The 19678-nt window shown below is 41.0% G+C and overlaps 1 protein-coding gene across 1 annotated transcript in view; it reads left to right on the forward strand.

Annotated features, from left to right (window-relative positions):
• The window catches only part of LOC121282473 (sodium- and chloride-dependent neutral and basic amino acid transporter B(0+)-like), a 66250-nt gene that overhangs the window by 11561 nt on the left and 35011 nt on the right, over positions 1 to 19678 (forward strand). The window lies entirely within an intron of this gene.

Below are 19678 nucleotides of genomic sequence, written 5' to 3' on the forward strand. Positions count from 1 at the left end.
CCCTTTGTGCTGATTTTTTTTTTCAGCTTGTCTCTTTCCCTTTCTTCTCACCTCCCACAGAGATCTGGGCCTGAATTTTCAGCTTGGCGGGCAGGTGCGATCGGCAGGCTCGGCTGCAGCTGGGGAGCGGACCGTCGACTGCGATCGGCCCTCCACTGCAAATTAATACTGGCTGGCCAATTGACGGTCAACCAGTGTGAAGCCCTTGCTGATATTATCATCGCTGGCTGGATTGGGGGCAGGAGGAGGGTGAATGCTGACGTAAGCGTGGGCGTGGGGAACATGGAATGAAAGCTCCCTGAAGGTAGAGAGCTGCCTCAGGGAGCTGAAGTACTTAAATGCAAAAATTAAAGATTTTAAAAACCTGGAAAAAAACACCCATGCATCAGAGTCAGTCACTGGAGCATATGGATGACGAAAATTCTGTGCAAACATTTTTTTTTAAAATAATATCGGAAACCTCATCCTGCCCCTGGATGAGGCTTCCTGAAAAACGCAAAGATCGCCTGGCCGATTCGCCTGCCCGCCAGCCATAAAGTTGGATGGGCAGCAAAAAATCCCAGTTAATTGTACCATTAATGGGCTTAATAACCCCCTTCACCCCTTCATTGTTGGCGGGTGCGCTTCCAACTTACGCTCGCGCCCGCTAACCGAAATATCACACGAGTGCGCAATGACATTGAGATGCTCACCCGCATGCCGAGCGAAACATTCTGCCCCTGCTGCTCAACTCAAGATTCTAAACATTTATCTCTAAGATACTAAAGATTAATTCTGTTTGAATTGACCAGAAGAAGTTTAAAAATCTCAATTGTGATGGGCCAGTTTGGAATTTCTGAAAGAGGGGAAGGAATCAATATTTTGACTTGCAAATAATAGAAACGAGCCTGTGGATAGGAACTAGAAACCAGTGAAGGACCACCAAAAAAAGAGTGTTTCCATAGCCTGCTCTCTCATTAGAGAGAGAAGACTGGTGGTGATTTTAATTAGAGGTTTACAACACCCCAGACAAGGTAGGCCTTCATAGATTAATTCAGTTGACACATGAATTGAACCAACACTATTGGCATCACTCTGCATCATAAACTAGCCATCTAGCCAACTGAGCTAACCAACCCAATGAAAAAGGATCATAGAATCTCAGAATTGCTACAGCACACAAGGAGGCCATTCATTCCATTGGCTCTCCAGTTGAGCAATTCACTTAGTGCTATTCCTCCACCTTCTTCCCGTAACCCTCCACATTCTTCCATCAAAAAGGGAAAAGTATAGAATAAGAGATTAAACTAGCCAGTATGGGCTTTTACAAGTATATAACAAAAGCAGTGAAAGTAAACATCAATCTCTTTAAAAGCAGAGATGGGAGAAATTATCATGAGGATTGAGGAAATGGCAGAGGCATTGAACACATATATTTTACTACATGTATGATAGCTTTATCCATGGTTGATTCACAACATTTTGCACCAGGAAAATGTCACAGAAGCATTCGATAAATTCATCTTCTAGACCACACCCGCCAATTTGATTGGTCTAATCTATATGAAGATTAAAGTCCCTCACAATTATTTCATTACCTTTGTTATAGGCTCCAGTAATTTTTCTTAATGCTCTGAGCATTGGTAAAATTACTGTTAGAGGCATATATACTACTTTCTGACTCTTGCTATTCCTAATTTCCAACCATATTGATTCTACTTCATGATCTTCTGAGGCCAGATCCTTTCTCACGAATGTCCTTCGGCCATCCTTTACGATCAGGGCTATCGCTCCTCCATTGCCATGTTGTCTATCTTTTAAAATATTGTAGCTTTTGGAATAATTGTTCCTCAACCTTGGTCGCCATGTAACAAGTTCTCTGTAATGGAGATTAGATCCAAACCATTTATCTTGATTTCATCTATCCTATTAGACATGCTTTGTGCATTCATTAAAAAGACTTTAATTTAATTTCTTTATGACTATTCCCTGAGTGGATTTTACTCACTGGTGTTCATTACCATTAAACTCTCTCTGTCATTCCATGTCCTCTCCTTCCCTGGTCAGGCCTAAGTGTGACGCCAGACCCAAATATTTCTATTGTGTCTGCCAGCACACTAGAAAACATAGATTACATACCAGACTGAAAGAGTAGTCAAATGGTAAAGTAGGTGATAATAAGATACTTCATATGAGAAGAGAAAAAGTATTGGAGAAATTTAAGGGACTAAAATCCAACAAATTCAGGTCTGCATCCTAGGGATCTAAAGCAGTTAACTAAAGAGACAGCAGGATCGCTGGTTGTGTTATGCAAAAAACTCCTTAGTTTCTGGAATGGTCCAGAAGACTGGAAGTTAGTAAATATAACTCTGCTATTCGAAAAAGGAAGGAGAGAGAGAAAACTGGGAACTACAGTTAGCCTAGCATCAGGTGTAGATAAAATGCTGCAATTGATTATCAAGGAAGTTTTAACAATGCATTCAGAAAATCAGCTTGGTTTTATGAAAAGGAAACCCTTTTTCGCAAATTTATTAGTTATTTGAAGGTGTAAATATTAGGGTAGTTAAAGGGGAGCCATTTGATGTAGTATGCTTGGATTTTAAAAAAGAAATTAAGAAAGTGCCACACAGAAAAGTTTAATATGTAAGATAGAAGTACTCATGGAGTTTGAGGTACTATATTTGCATGAATAGCGGATTGGTTAATGGATATGAAGCGAACAGTAGGAATAAATGGGGTATTTTTAAGTTGGTCAGCTATAACTAGTGGAGTGCCACAATAATCAGTGCTGATGCCTCATCAATTTATAATCTATAATAGACAAAGGACTTAGACAGTGAAATTATGAGTTATGCATCCATGTTTGCTGACTTTTATCTTCTTCTTCTACATAAACATACCAATCATATGACATGGATTTGTAAAGCGCTAATATGGGTTCTTTATTCGAAGATAAGACTATATACAGATAGTGTTAACTAGGGAGATAAGTATAATTGTCTGACGCTGAACATCTGCTGCTGTTGACTGAGTACAATTTATGGGACTAGGTGGCTGAGATGGTAGTGATTGGCAGCAGTTTAAAATATGCACCCTTAAAGATACATATGCATCATATCACAAAATTTCCTTTTATTATAAACAAGAGTGGAAAACTAGAGAACAAAATACTTACATGACAGCATAAGAAAATAACATTGGGACTGACTAAACTGTCTTACAAAGAAGTAAATTTACAAGTCTCTGGAATGTATTGGTAGTTTGCTTATCTGTCTAGACTTACTTAGGGTGATCTTTGCTGGAGTCTGCTGTGGATTTTCAGAATGCTGGTTTGGGGTGCTTTCTTTGTGCTGCACTTTGTTCTGTTTGCAATAGGACTACTCGGTGTTTCTAGTTGTGGTATTGTTCTGATGTTCCAAATGTTGTGGCGCAGTATCAAGCCATTTAGTGTTCATACTTGATGTGGTCTTGGCTCTGGGCATATGCTGATGGATTCCACTGGATTCCAGGTGCCATCAGTTGGGTGTTTGACACAGACTTTCGTTTAGGTTTGGTAAATTTGTTACCCTGGTTATGGACATCTTTCATCTTCCCCTGTTTTTCGAGTGATGCATCCCATACCTGGGAGCATCGACAAGTGATCACTGCAGAGGTTTGTCCGCACTTGTCTGTCAAATAGCAAATCTGCATTGGCTTCATAGTGCGATGAAGTGTGCACATTCAGAATGGGTATACATATTCGCTTCAAATTGTGCTGATAACCTGTTGGCTGATTTCCTACTTTGAACTTAGGTGGTCTTCTCCCAGTGTAAGCATGGGGCTTCTAATAGTGATCCTCATGGTCTGTGGTCTTCATTATTATCTTAACGATACCATGAATCATGACCAAGGACAGGCCCTTGCACGCTAGTAGGCCTGTGATCACTGGATCTGTTGTGTCCACAGTATAATATATCTGGGTTGACCCGGGCAAGTTGTTGTTGTGACACTTGAGTGTAATCAATCCCAGGGACTGAATCGCTGAGCCATTTTATGCAGCGAGTTTAAGCTAAATTGTTTGAACCATCATTTGCCACTTCTGTGCGGACATATATTTCAGTGTGCAAATTGGAAGGATCTTTACACCTATACCAATATCCAGTTTTGCATATAGGGTATGCTGACCTTACATCTTTGGGCACATAATCTGGGTGGTGCCAAAGGCTCTGTTGTATACTACTGTGCCAATACATTCTTTGATGTTCACCATGCTGAGTGTCAGCTCACTTTGTGCATCAATGATCTGGCCGTTTCATTGTCTGACCATATAACTTGGCTATTCATTTCGTGAATCTTGTCTTGACTCTATTTGGGATACACATTTCATCGGTGGGAATGCTGTACCTGTCCAGCTTTTGGTTGTGGCTTCTCATGATGTTGAACCATTGATTCCAGACCTTGCTTTCTGCAATGACATTTCCAATGTCCTTTGGTGCCAGATGCCTTGCTTACAGCATCAAAAGGTGGGCAATTTCTGGAAGTATGTATGAGGCTGCATCACCTGCATTGCTAACTAGGCTTACCTACGTTGGCCATCATGCTAACAGTGGACAAATTACACATAGTCTGTACACTCTGTCTACCCATTAGTATGGTTTTGTATTTGCATCCACTTTGCCGTTCTCTTCCCACAGTGTAACCTTTGAGGTCTTTTCGGAATACTTCAATCAGGGTAGATGTTATCATGAGTTCAATTGTTCTGTCAGCTGGCTCTGCTGCCATTTAGTCACAGTCTCGTCCCTTGACTCTACATCTGTTTATGAAGTGATCATTGGTCTCTGTCGTCTGAAAGACAAGGATTCCAGATGGTGTATTGGGAAGTTGAATGCTACTTGTAATTGATCTTCAAGTGTTGACATATTTTATCTGGATTTTTAATATGGCTGTCAACAGGCCTGACATGCTCAGACTATGGAGGCCTTCATTGCATATAACATTAATTTTAATGGCTTGTCTATCTGGTTCTGAAATAATGAGGCCCAGAGAGCACAGCCCTACTGGCATCCAACTGAGTGTTGGAAATTTTGTGGTTATACTGTGGCTTTTTCAGGATTATTAAAATTATCAGAGACAGGACAGCTATTCAGGTTTTCTTCTGCAGCTCTTCTAAACTTAATTTAGCTCTGGTTTCAGTCCCCTAATTGGCCACTGCCTTTGCTGGCTATGGGTTGTTGCTTGACTGCAATGGTGATGCTGTTGAGCTCTTTCTTCTGTCCTGGATTTACTCTAAACCCTGCCCACAAAGCCATGATTTTAAGCACTAATTTGTAGAGCAGACTTCAAAAGTAAAATAAAACATTGAAAAAAGACTTTTTAACTGCATTCTTTTAGCTGTTAGGAGCTGTTCCTGGATGGATTCTTCTATCCGAACCAAGTCTCCAGTGTTTTTAAATTCCTCCTGACCTCACGTAGAAAATGGTCGGCAGCAGTAATTCCTTTATCTGTGGAATTATTCTTAAAGCTAGACTTTCCAGAGTCAGCTGTTTAATTATGTTGCTGCTTAACCTTCATAGCAGTTAGACTTATACTGATCAAACTCTCCCAAATTTGAACAATCTTGCCGGCGTTTGGTGCCTGCTGGCTACGAGGTGCAATGATGTCCTAGAATGCGGGTACAGAATGTAGGATTCCTCCAAAGCTGCAGTAACATTTACACACAATGATAATTGTTTCATTTTCAGACAAATTATTTTCTTCCGCCGTGTATGAAGGATCATGACTTGCATACTTTACAGTCAAACCTTCAAATAAAACCTTCAATGTAAACATGCCAAACGTATGACAGGGATTAGTAAAACAATAATGTGCATTCGTTATTTGAAGATCAGACTATATATAAATAATGTTAACGAGAAGGCTAAGTATACATTTTTGACTCTGACCATCTGCTGCTGTAGACTGAGTACAAGGCATGGGACCAATACACGACACCCTGTGTCAAGGTGGTAGTGATTGGCAAGAGTTTAACATATGTTTCCTTAAAAGTACATTTATATCACTTCACACCACTGATGATACAAATCTAGTTGGGAATGTAAGCTAAGACAACTAAGAGGTGGCAAAGAGATGCAGGCAGGTAAACTGAGTGGGAAACAAGATAGCAGATGGAATATAATGTGGGAAATGTGGAGTCTCAAGGCATCAGGTAAAAGATGAGCGAGGAAATCTCCTGCTGAATGCCACCTATCAAGCCCCCTCAGCTGATCAATCAGTTTTCCTCCATATTAAACAGCAATTGGAAGAATCACAGATGGTGGCACAGCATGTACTCTGGGCGGGGGGACTTGGAGAATGTCGATCATCAAGGATGGCTTGGCAACAAGGTTGTCAAATAATAAAGGACATAGCTGCTACACTGGGAGTGCAGCAGATGGTCAGGGAAACAATAGGGGGGAATCACTTACTTGATCTTGTCCCCACCAATCTACTTATCACAGATGTATCTGTCCATGACAGTATTGGTAGGAGTGACAACTGCAGAGTCTCTATGGAAGCAAATTCCTGGCATTGAGGATTCCCTCCATCGTATTGTGCGGCACTGCCACTGTGCTAAATGGGATAGATTTTCAACAGATCAAGGAACTTATAATTGGGCACCAATGAGGTGCTGTGGGCCATCATCAACCGCAGAATTGTACTCAACCACAACATGTAACCCCATGGCATGACATATACCCCACTCTACCATTACCATTAAGCCAGGGAGTTAACCCTGGTTCAATGAAGAGTGCAGGGGGGGCATGCCAGAGGCAGCACCAAGCATACCTAAAAATGAGGTGTCAACCTGGTAAAGCTACAACACAAGACTACTTATATGTCAATCAGCAGAAGCAGTATATGATAGACAGAGGAAAGTAATCCTACAACCAACAAATCAGACTAAGTTCTACAGCCCGGACACATGCAGTTGTGAATGGTATTTTTTTGTTCATTCTTTTGCTGGGATGTTGACATTGCTGTCAAGGCCAGCATTTGTTGCCCATCCCTAATTGCCTGTGAACTGAGTAGATTTTTAAAAATTCTTTTACAGGATCTGGGTGTTGCTGGGTAGGCCAGCATTTATTGTCCATCTCTAATTGTCCTTGAGGAGGTGGTGGTGAGCTGTCTTCTTGAACCGCTGCAGGGCATGTGGTGTAGGTACACCCACAATGCTGTTAGGAAGGGAGTTTCAGGATTTTGATCCAATGACAGTGAAGAACGGTGATATATTTCCAAGTCAGAATGGTGACTGCCTTGTAGGGGAACTTCCAGATGGTGTTGTTACCATCTAAGTGCTGCCCTTGTTCTTCTAAATGGCAGTGGTCTTGTATTTTGAAGGTGCTGTCTAAGGAGGCTTGGTGAATTTCTGCAGTGCATCTTGTAGATGGTACACACTGCTGCCACTGCCCGTCGGTTGCAGAGGGAGTGAATGTTTGTGGAAGGGGTGCCATTTAAGCGAGCTGGTTTGTCCTGGATGATGTCGAGCTTCTTGAGTGTTGTTGAAGCTGCACTCATCTAGGCAAGTGGAGAGTATTCCATCACACTCCTCACTTGTGCCTTGTAGATGGTGGATAGGCTTTGGGGAGTCAGGAGGTGAGTTACCTGCCACAGGCTTCCTAGCCTCTGACCTGCTCTGGTAGCCACAGTATTTATATGGCTAGTCCAAATTAGTTTCTGGTCAATGGTGACCCCCAGGATGTTGATAGGGGGGGATTCAGTGATGGCAATGCCATTGAATATCAAGGGACGATAGTTGGATTCTCTCTTGTTGGAAATGGTCATTACCTGGCACTTATGTGGTGCAAATGTTACTTGCCACTTGTCAGCCCAAGCCTGGACATTGTCCAGTTCTTGTTGCATTTGGACATGGATTGCTTCAGTACCTGAGGAGTCGTGAATGGTGCTGAACATTGTGCAATTGTCAGTAAACATCCCCACTTCTGACCTCATGACGGATGGAAGGTCATAGATGAAGCAGCTGAAGATTGTTGGGCCTAGGACACTACCCTGAGGAACTCCTGAAGTGATGTCCTGGAACTGAGATGATTGACTTCCAACAACCACAACCACCTTCCTTTGTGCTAGGTATGACTCCAAACAATAAACTGTTTTCCCCCTGATTCCTATTGACTCCAGTTTTGCTAGGGGCCCTTGATGCTACACTCAGTCAATTGCCGCCTTGATGTCAAGGGCAGTCACTCTCACCTCACCTCTGGAGTTCTGCTCTTTTGTCCTTGTTTGAGCCAAGGCTGTACTGAGGTCAGAAGTTGAGTGACCCTGGCAGAACCCAAACCGGGCGTCAGTGAGCAGGCTATTGGTGGGCAAATGCAGCCTGATTGCACTGTTGATGACCTCTTCCAACATTTTACTGATGGTCAAGAATATACTGATTGGCGGTAAATGGCTGGGCTGAATTTGCCTGCTTTTTGTGAACAGGAAATACCTGGGCAGTTTTCCACCTTGCCATGTAGATGCCAATGTTATAGTTGTACTGGAACAGCTTGGATAGGGATGGGTCAAGTTCTGGAGCACACATCTTCAGTACTATTGCTGAAATATTGTCAGGGCCCATAGCCTTTGCAGTATCCAGTGCCTTCAGCCACTTCTTGATATCACGTGGAGTGAATCGAATTGGCTGAAGGCTGACATCTGTGATGCTGGGGACCTCTGGAGGAGGCCAAGATGGATCATCCACTTGGCACTCCTGGCTGAAGATTGTTGCAAATGCGCAGCCTTATCTTTTGCACTGATGTGCTGGGCTCCCCCATCATTGAGGATGGGGATATTTGTGGAGCCACCTCCTCCAGTGAGTTGTTTAATTGTCCACCACCATTCACAACTAGATGTACCAGGACTACAGAGCTTATATCCAATCCGTTGGTTGTGGAATCGTTTATCTCTGTCTATCCCTTGCTGCTTATGTTGTTTGGCCATCCTGAGTTATAGCTTCAATAAGTTGACACCTCATTTTTAGACATGCTTTGTTCTGGTCCTAACATGCCCTCCTGCACTCTTCATTGAACCAGGGTCGATCCATTGCCTTGGTGATAATGGTAGAGTGGGGGATATGTTGTGCCATGGGATTACAGATTGTCGTTGAGTACAATTCTGCTGCTGCTGATGGTCCACAGTATCTCATGGATTTCCAGTCTTGAGTTGCCAGATATGTTTGAAATCTATCCCATTTAGCATGGTGGTAGTGCCACACAACATGATGAAAGGTATCCTCAGTATGAAGATGGAATTTTGTCTCCACAAGGAATATGTGGTGGTCACTGTTATGATAGCAGCTGGTAAAGGCTGAGTTATTTAAAGTCCCAGACAGAACGTTTAAACAACTGTCATAACTTGTATTTTTAATTGGTATGTTTGAGATGCAACTCTGAATTCAGAAATGAAGCCACCAAGCCTCCAGAGGTTTTTATATAAATTAAATTAAACATTTGTTAACTTACCAAGGTATTAAACACATACACATGCCTACAAATTACTACCATAATAACTATTAAACAAATCCTCAAATTAATCCCTCCTAGATAATCTTCCCCAAGGCAACAATAATCCATAGACTTTAAACAGACACAAGGTAAAGCACATTTTATCTTACAAATTCAAAATGAAGTTCCTTTCGATTTGGTTCCTTCGCAGACACAGTGGTCAGCTTACGGGCGGCTTAGATCTCGTATGCCTCTGACCTACACACATCAAACTCTTTCTTGCATATACCTAGCCTTCCCGTTGAATGCAAATTCTCATTGTATCACCAGCCCCTTTGAACTCCACCTCTTCTAACAATAAAACACCTTTCATAGTACCAATTTTATTAATAATATAAACATATTGCTTGGTGTCTCCTATCTAGGTGCAAGATTTCACCCTATTCTTTGAAAGGCTTATTCAACAAAATGCAAACATACTGTTTACCTTAACTTCCTTAGTGCACTTCTGGGAAATTTCCACCCTAAGTGCGGTAGCGGGCAGGTAAAATGGAGTCCTACCTGCCGATGAAATTGGCGGGTTTTCACGTCATATCTTCCCAAGCCCACCTCATTATATATTCACTCCTGCAAAACACGCCATTTCCATGGCGGGCGGGCTCTCATTCGCCCACTTGCCATCACCCACTGTTGCATCATGCCAGCTGCCACCTTTAAAAGTGAGCCACCAGCAAAGTGCTCATCACCACCAGCTCATCACTGCTGCCTGGGAGACATGGCTTGCAAAGGCAAAAAGACTACAGCACCCCGCTTCAACAATGGGACTCTTGACTGACTGCTGGATGCTATGGAGACCTGCCAGAATGTGCTCTACCCCGCTCTGGCTGCAGGTTGGGTAGCAATATCACCAACCCGGCTTGGGAGGTGGTGGCAGTGGTAATCAGTGTGAACGCGCTGCAGATCAGGGCAGCCACCCAGTGCTGCAAAAGGATGAATGATCTCCTCCGTTCTGCCAGGGTAAGTCATTCATACAATCACAAACCCATCACACATCCACAGGGTCCTCACTCACTGCCAGTGCCAAGGGACATCACCATTCACTCTCTCACACACACCATCTTTGTCCTCATCTCATCCATGGGACCATTTACCACCCACACAGGCCAGGCATACTTATCATTTGGCCCGGCAAGCATCCTGATACACTCACCCCATCTCTTTCCATGCAGGACAAACTGGCTCACAACAGGAGGGAAAGGTCGCAGGCAGGTGGAGGGATGCTGGAATTCAAAGTTCTCACTCAAAATTGATCTGGCAGCTCTGAGGGCCTCCCAAGTGTGCCTGCCTCATCTAGCCAAGAACCTCATTCCTGTCATTGTCATCAGTGAGGGCCCCCTCACCCTTTTCCCAGTCGGCGTCCTCCTCATTGGAGGAGACATGCAGCTCCTGCATCTCCTCCTCAGCCAGCTCCTCACCCCATTGCAGCGCCAGCTTGTAAAGGGCACAGCAGATGATGATGATGCGTGACACCCTCTGCAGACTGTATCACACCCATGGGCTAGGGAAATTCCACCCTTGTTCTTTAACATCTCAAAACTACTATGCTTCAAAGTACCCCAACTAGCTGGCTTTACCTATCTCAAAGTCTCTTCTTCAACCATTGAATATCTTCTCTGTGGTACATTCAGCTCCCATGAAAAATACCCTATTGGTTTTTCAATTCCAGTGTCATCTTCTTGTAACAGTACAGCCCCAACGCCTATATCGCTTGTGTCAATGGCCAACTTGAATTGCTTGACATAATTGGATACTCCCAAAACTGGTGTCATAGTTAATATAGTTTTCAAACTATCGAATGATTTCTGACACTCCAGTGCCCATTAAAACTTCTTGTTCTTTCTAATAGTTCCGTCAGTGGAGCAACCACACTGTTAATATTTGGTACAAATTTCTGGAAAAACCTCCAGAAATCTCAAAGCTTCTCGTTTTGTTATTGGCAGTGGGAAATCGACACTGGTCTTGATTTTCCATGTCCAATGATATAGCCTAATACATAACTTCTGCTTTTGCAAATTCACTTTTAGCCAAGTTCATCATCATATTAACTTCTTAGAATTGAGAAAATAATAATCCCAGATGCTGTAAATGCTCCTCCTACATATGCCTGAAAGCTATTAGATCATCAATATAAACAGCACAATTGTTTAGACCTGGATTTACTTTGTTTGTCAGTCTTTGAAATGTTGCAGGTGCAATCTTCATACCAAATGGGATGACTTTAAACTGATATTGTTCACTTGTCACTACAAATGCCGATATCTCCTTTGCTCTCTCCAACAATAGTACCTGCCAATATCCTTTTAGCAAGTCAACCTTTGTGACAAATTTTAATTTTCCTGCTTTCTCAATGCAATATCCCATCCTTGATATAGGATATTAGTCCATTTTTGTCACCACATTCACCTTTTGATAACCCACACACAGTCTTTGTGTTCCATCCAGTTTTGGTACTACTATAATAGGCAAACTCCAGTTACGGCAACTCGACTCAACGATATCATTTTGAAGCATAAAATCAATTTATTTTGTACTTGTGATAACTTTGCCTGGTTTAATCTATAAAGATGTTGCCTTATTGAAGGTAAAACCTGTACAGTCACATCATGTATATCAAAATCCGTCTTCCCCAATTTATTCCCACAAATAAGTTTGTGTGACTGCAAGTTTTCCAAATAATGTTGACACTTGCTTGGAAGATAACTCAATATTTCATTTAAATTTTCAAGCACCCCTTCATTATTCAAATGGATTAGTTTCAGAGTCCTGAGCTTCTATCTCTTTATCATCATCCACCATCGCTAATACCTCTTTTTGTTCCTCTTTCCTGTCAAAGTACTTTTTAAACATATTTACATTACACACCCTCTGCTTCTTTCTTCTATCTGGAATATTTATTAAATAATTTACTTTATCAATTTCTCTTCAATGCTGTAAGGCCCACTAAATCGTGCATGTAATGAATCACCTAGTACTGCTGACAAAGCTAATACTTTATCTCCAAGAACAAAACTGCGAGCTTTAGCTTCCTTATCTGGCTTCAATTTCATCACTTGCTGAGATATCTTTAAATGTTCCCTAGCCAATTCATATGCTCTGTTCAATCTTTCCCTGAAATGTGATACGTAATCCAAGAGAATAGTTTCTGAGTTTTGACCCACCAACTTCTCATGAATCAATTTCAGTGGTCTCCTTACCTCATGACCATAAACTAGTTCAAAAGAGCTAAAATGATTTGATACATTAGGAGCATCTCTAATAGCATACAACAAGAATGGAATTCTTCCAACCCAATTCTGTGGATAATCTTGACAGTATGCTCTCATCATAGTTTTTAAAGTTTGATGCCATCTTTCCAGAGCTCCTTTTGACACCGGATGATAAGCTGTTGATTAAACTGTTTTATCCCCAAACTGCTCATTACTTCCCTAAACAGCTGTGACATGAAATTTGACCCCTGACCTGACTGTATTTCCTTACGTAAACCAGATCTTGTAAAAAAAAATAACTCCTCCACAATCTTCTTAGCTGTAATATTTCTTAAAGGTATCGCTTCAGAAACCTGGTAGACATATCCATTGTTGTTAGTAAGTACTAATTTCCACTTTTAGTCTTAGGGACAGGTCTTACGCAATCAATCATGACCCTAGTAAAAAGTTCTTTAAATTCTGGTATTGAGATTAAAGACACCAGCTTAATCATTGCTTGTGGTTTCCATGTTACTTGAATTGTATGACAGGTTCTATAGAGTTTGACTACATCCTTATGAAGTCCTGACCAAAAACAAAATGCCTCTGTATCTTTTCCTGGGTTTTCTTAACCTCTAAATGTTCCCCCATTGGAATTTCATGAGCAATCCTCAGAATCTCATTTCTATACCTTAATGGGATAACAACCTAATGCACCTCAATCCAGCTTTCATTTGCTGAGACATGATCCGGCTTCCATTTTCCCATTAAAATATTTCCCTTAAGGTGATAACATCCTGGAATACATTTTGCTTCTGTTTGTGAATAAGCTTTCTGATATAACTACTTTAATTGTAAATCATTTTTTCTGTAACTCCACTAATCTCGGTGAGTTAAACACTTCAGCTGAATTGTCCAGTAGTCTTTCTTCCTGAACAATGTTATCAAACACAGTGCCAGCAAATTGGATTTTTGCAACTTCATCTTGCCTTTGAACTGCCTGCCCTTCTTGTTTATTTTGTTCTTCCCGATGAGCTTTTGATCTCATTACTACACAATCAGGAAACAATCCAGGATACCCCTTCTGTAATACCTCTGTTGAAAACAATTCTACAGGCTCAACTACCCTAGGCATCACCCACATTTGTGATCCAGCGATATCATTACCCAAAATGAATTGAACTCCTGCAGCGGGAAATTTTTCCACTACTCCAGCAATAGCTTCACCTGTCCTCCATTTGCTCCTTAAATTTACCTTCCACAATGGAATAGATTTAGCATCTCCATGAACACCATTTATTATCACCTGTTCCTGCAATACTCCGTCTGAACAACAAATATCACTATCACACAACATTAAAAAATTGGCTAGCCTGTATCTCTTAAAATTTTAAAATCTTTACCTACTCCACCCTGTGCACATAGAGAGGCTTACCCTTCACACACAAAGTCTTTAAACATTTCTGCAACCTGCTCCTCTGAATTCACTTGGGTGAATTGTGAACACATTCCCACTTCTTTACCTTTCACTGATTCTCCCTGTTTTGACGGTGCACAAACCATTGTTTTTTCCTGTGCCTGAACCTCACAACCCACAGCACTTTTACTTGCAGAACTTTCCTGTATCACAATAATTCCAACAAGATTTTCTTTGCAATTTCCAACACACCGGCTTTGTGTGCACTTTATTACAATGAAAACACCTCAATTTTCGAATGTCTTCCTACCCTTAGTATTTTCCCTTTTATTCTGAGAAAAAACTTCCTGGGAATTCCCAGCCACTCCTTCTCTTTCCTGACTACCTACCTTCCTTTCACCTTCCCACTTTCTATCCTTTTCTGATTTGAAAGGGTGATGAAAAAATAGGTTTAGCTCTATGAACTAACTCATAATCATCAGCTATCTCTGCTCTTATCTTACTGTTTGAACCCTCTGTTCCTCCACATGAGTTCTCACTACCAAAAGGATTTAATCTTTAAATTCTTTCAAAAGAATTACTTCCCTAAGAGCTGCATTTGTTGTCTCTATTTTTAACACCTGTATCCACCAGTCAAAATTACTTTGTTTTACTCTCTCAAACTCAATATAAGTTTGCCCAGGCTGTTTTCTCTTTTTCCTAAATTTCTGCCTCTATGCTTCAGGAATCAATGCATATGCACTCAAAATAGCCTTTCTCACCACATCATAATTCACCAATTCCTCTTCAGATAGTGAAGTATATACCTCATGTGCTCTACCCAGCAACTTAGACTGTAATAACAAAATCTAGTACTCATGTGGCTACTTCATTTGTTTAGCTAGCTTCTCAAATGAAATAAAGACGTTTCAACACCTTTTCCCTCAAACTTTGGAAGTTTTACAAATCTAAACATCTCCCAACTGGGTTTTTGGTTAAAGGTTTTTCCATCATCAGAACTCTCCTCAGATTCCGAGATGTCTTTCTTAACTTCCAGCCTTTTAAGCAAGTATTCTCTTTCTCTCTCTTTTTCTCTTTCAAGAAATTCCAGTTCCAGCTTCCTTTCTTTATCCTGCCTTTCTGCTTGCTCCCTTTTAATTATCATGTCTCTTTGCTTTGCTTCTATTTCAGTTCCTTTGCTTGTTCAAAATCAAGCTTCTTCATTTCATACTGAAGTCTCACTATTTCCAGCTGTGACTCACCAGTGTCAGGTATCACTTTCAACTGTAGATGCTGTGCTATACTTTTAATTATATCTGATTTCCTAGCCCCCGCAGGTAGCCCCAATTTTAACTTATCCACCACCTCTGTTAACTTACTCTTAGTTATTTTTTGTAACACAAACAAACTTCTATTCCCAGAGAAGCATTAGCAATTGCCAAAGCCATCTTGCAGTCTCACAGCTTCTAAAAAACCTCACCAACTCTTGAATTCAAAGTGCTTTTCATACTTGTAACCTTAAGATTCACCAATTCCAAACCAATCAAGGAATAACAAATATTATCCCGCAAGGAACCCCTAACTGTTATGACACAACAGTTGGTAAAGGCTGAGTTATTTAAAATCCCCAGAGGGAAACTTTAAACAACTGTCATAATCTATATTTTCAATTGGTATGTTTGAGATACAGCTCTGAATTCAGAAATGAAACCACCAAGCCCCCCAGATGTTTTCTTATATAAATTAAATATTTATTAATTTACCAGGTATTAAACACATCCACATGTTTACAAATTACTATAACTGTTAAACAAATTCTCAAGTGAATTACTCCCAGGTAATCTTCCCCAAGGCAACAATAACCCAAAGACTTAAATAGACACCAGGCAAAGCACATTTTATCTTACAAATTCAAAATGAGTTTCCTTTCAATTTGGTTCCCTTGCAGACACAGCTGTAGGACTTACAAGTGGCTTAGACCTCACATACCTCTGACTTCCACACATTAAACTCTTCTGTATATACTTAGCCTCCCCTTTGAATGAAAATTCTCATTGTATTACCAGGCCCTTTGAACTCCAGCTCTTCTAACAATAAAACCCCTTTCACACTACAAATTTTATTAGTAACATAAACATATTTCTTGGTGTCTCCTTGCTTGGTGCAGTCTTTGAATGGTTTATTCAACAAAATGCAAATGTACCCTCTACCTTAACTTACTTACTGTTTAACATCTCAAAACGATTATACATGAAAGCACCCAGACTAGCTAGCTTTAATCCATTTAAGACACACACACTCACAACCACAAATATGGCCCTACTACAAGTCCAATTTAAAATAATTTCCAGTAACATTGTATACATTAATATCTTCATGACGATGACTCCTATTGATACTGTCATGGACAGATGTATCTGTGGCAGCTAGGTTGGTGAAGGTGAGGTCAAGTGTGTTTTTCCCCCATGTTGGTTCCTTCACAACTGCCGCAAACCCAATCTAGCAGCTATGTCTTTTAGGAATCAGCCAGCTCAGTGTGTGGTGGTGCTACTGAGCCACTCTTGGTGATGGACATTGAAGTCCCCCACCAAATGTACATCCCGCACTCTTGCTATTCTCAGTTCTTCCTCCAAGTGATGTTCAACATGGAGGAGCACTGATTTATTAGCTAATGTGGGGATGGGTGGGTGGTCTTGCTAGACCATTCAGAGTGCAGTTAAGAGTCAACCACTTTGCTGTGGATCTGGGGTTACATGTAAGCCAGGTCAGGTAAGGACAGCAGATTTCTTTCCCTAAAGGGCATGAGTGAACCAGATGGGTTTGTACAGCAATCAATGACAGTTTCTTGATTAGCTTTCAATTATAGATTTTATTAGTTGAATTTAAATTCCACAATCTGCCATGGTGGATTTGAACCCAGAGCCTTAGCCTGGATTACTAATCCAGTGATATTACCACCACACTGCCATCTTCCCGGTGGACAATTAAACAACTAATTGGAGGAGAAGATTCCACTAACATTCCCACCATCAAAGATAGGGGAACCCAGCATGGCAGTTCAAAAGACAAGGCTGAAGTTCTTGCAATCATCTTCAGTCAGAAGTGCCAAGTGGATGATACATCTTGGGCCTCCACCTGAGGTCCCCAGAGTCATAGAAATCAGTCTTCAGCCAACTCAATTCACTCCACGTGGCATCAAGAAATGGCTGAAGGTACTGGATGTTTCAAAGGCTCTGACAACATTCCAATAATTGTACTGAAGACTTGTACTCCAGAACTTGCAATGCCCTTGGCCAAGCTGTTCCAGGACAGCTACAACACTGGCATCTAACCAGTAATGAAGAAAATGACTCAGTTTTGGCCTGTCCACAAAAAATTAGGACAAATCCACCTCAGCCAATTACTGCCCTATCAGTCTACTCTTGATTATCAGCAAATTGATGGAAGGTGTAATTAACATTGCTTTCAAGCAACACTTACCCAGTTTTGGTTCTGCCAGGGCCGCTCATCTCCTGACCTCATTACAGCCTTGGTCCAAACATGGACAAAAGATGTGAGTTGAAAGTGACTGCCCTGGACATCAAGGCAGCATTTGACCAAGTGTGACATCGAGGAGCCCTAGTGAAACTGGAGTCAATGAGAATCAAGGGGAAAGCTCCCAATGGTTGTAGTCATACCTAACATAAAGGAAGGTGGTTGTGTTTGTTGGAAGTCAATCACTTCAGTTCCAGGACATCGCTGCAGGAGTTCCTCAGAGTAGTGTCCTAGGTCAAACCATCTTCAGCTGCTTCATCAATGACCTTCCCTCCACCATTAGTTCAGAAGTGATGATTGTGCAATGCTCAGAAGCATACATAACTCCTAAGATACCCAAGGAGTTTGATGTGATGCCCAGATCCTGTAACAAATAAGTTTTCAAATAACAGGCATGAAGGACTGTATGCTGTACTCCAACTCCTGTACCTTACGTTCTTCGCTGTTTCCACTGCTTTCTCATCATTTGTTTGGAGGGACCCTTTTTTCCTGCACATAAAGGATCCCTCTTTAACTTTCCATCTTGTCCACCAATGCTTCCAGTCTATACTCCAAAGATCTCTTGCTGTCACTGTCATTATTGAATGTTGCACAGCAATCTATATTAGCAATGATTTCAACATCTCAGCAATCACAATTCACCTTCCCTTTAGGAGGTGCAGATTCACGTGAAGTAGTGCAGATGAGGGTTAAGTGGGATTAGAAATAATCACAGTGGGTCTCCCCGCTAATGCGTGAAGTTAATGAACAGGGCACCTTGTGCTGGCTGCACATAGAACTCATTATAATTAGCAGCCAGCATGATGGTGGAATGTTATCAGATCACAGTGAAGTGACACAGGGTAATTACAATATCCATACTCATTTTCAGAAACTGTCCAGCCTGACCACAAGATATGTAAGGATTGATATGGGAGGCTGTTGATACTTTTACCCATGACCTACAGGGATATTATAAAGGGAAATCATAGCATCGTGTGTTTCAGAAGGCTCATGTGATATCCATAAATCATGTGTGCATAGGTTCTTCTGAAATCATTATGGGGAAGAGGTCATGTGACTAAGGTAACAATTTGAAATCTTTTTAGTACAAGCTGCTAATGACAGAAGCAGTGAGTAGTCAGAAAAAGTTGCCAGTAAGGGGCACCCTCCTCTCCTCTGCCAAGTTAAGACCCTATCTCTTTACAGTTTAAACATCGAGCGCAGATAAAGTGAATTTCCATCAAAAGAAACCTCAGGTGCAAAAATCATTGACTTCTAGGAGAGATGGATTATGTTTTTAAAAGGAGATTGTCCTTGGCAATTGCAGTTATATGAGCTTCAACTCAACTCCTGAATCTAAAGGACTTTGGAGTGGTTTCTGCTGCAGTTAGTGACCAACCAAGGACTTATAAACAGTGAAGTCTCAATTTTTAATCTTTCAAAATTGAACTTTAATTTGGCAAAGAAAGGAGCAATATAACTTGTAAATTTTGCATGCTTGTGTGTGTGTGAATGTGGGTGGTGAGAGCCGAGGAGTGTAGGTTTAACTTTTTAAATATTTTGCTGCCTTTACCTGAGTAGGCTTTTAACTCAATAAAAACTAACTCCTTAATCTCAAGAAAGCCTGCCACATTCGTTTCTTTGCAATGAGCACTTAAATGGTTAAACACAGGCATTGAGAAAATTACTTCATACTTCTAGATCTTTCAACAATACCTGTTACAGTCAGACTTTGGGTGGTAAGATAGGGGAGTCATATTTTAACCCTCCTCATGTGTACATGGCAGTCTGCATAGGCTTTATTAGTAGTGAGTGAAAGTACATTAAATCTTGGATTTAATTCAAAACATGTTACATTGTTTAAAGTCTTTATTGGACTGGTTCTTTGATAATCATGACTCATTGAAAAAACTGTTTTTATTTTAATGATTTGAATTGGATTCATGATTACTAACACTGAAGAATTTGTCAAATGAAACCTATCAGTGGGCACCAGAGCTGAGCTTTGCTGTGAGTGGAGTGTACAGACTGTACCCCTGTGTTCTGACCCATCTACAACCTCACCAATGTAATAAAAGGGATTGGAT

Source organism: Carcharodon carcharias, chromosome 9 (genome assembly GCF_017639515.1).
Source record: "Carcharodon carcharias isolate sCarCar2 chromosome 9, sCarCar2.pri, whole genome shotgun sequence".
NCBI classification, from domain to species: domain Eukaryota; kingdom Metazoa; phylum Chordata; class Chondrichthyes; order Lamniformes; family Lamnidae; genus Carcharodon; species Carcharodon carcharias.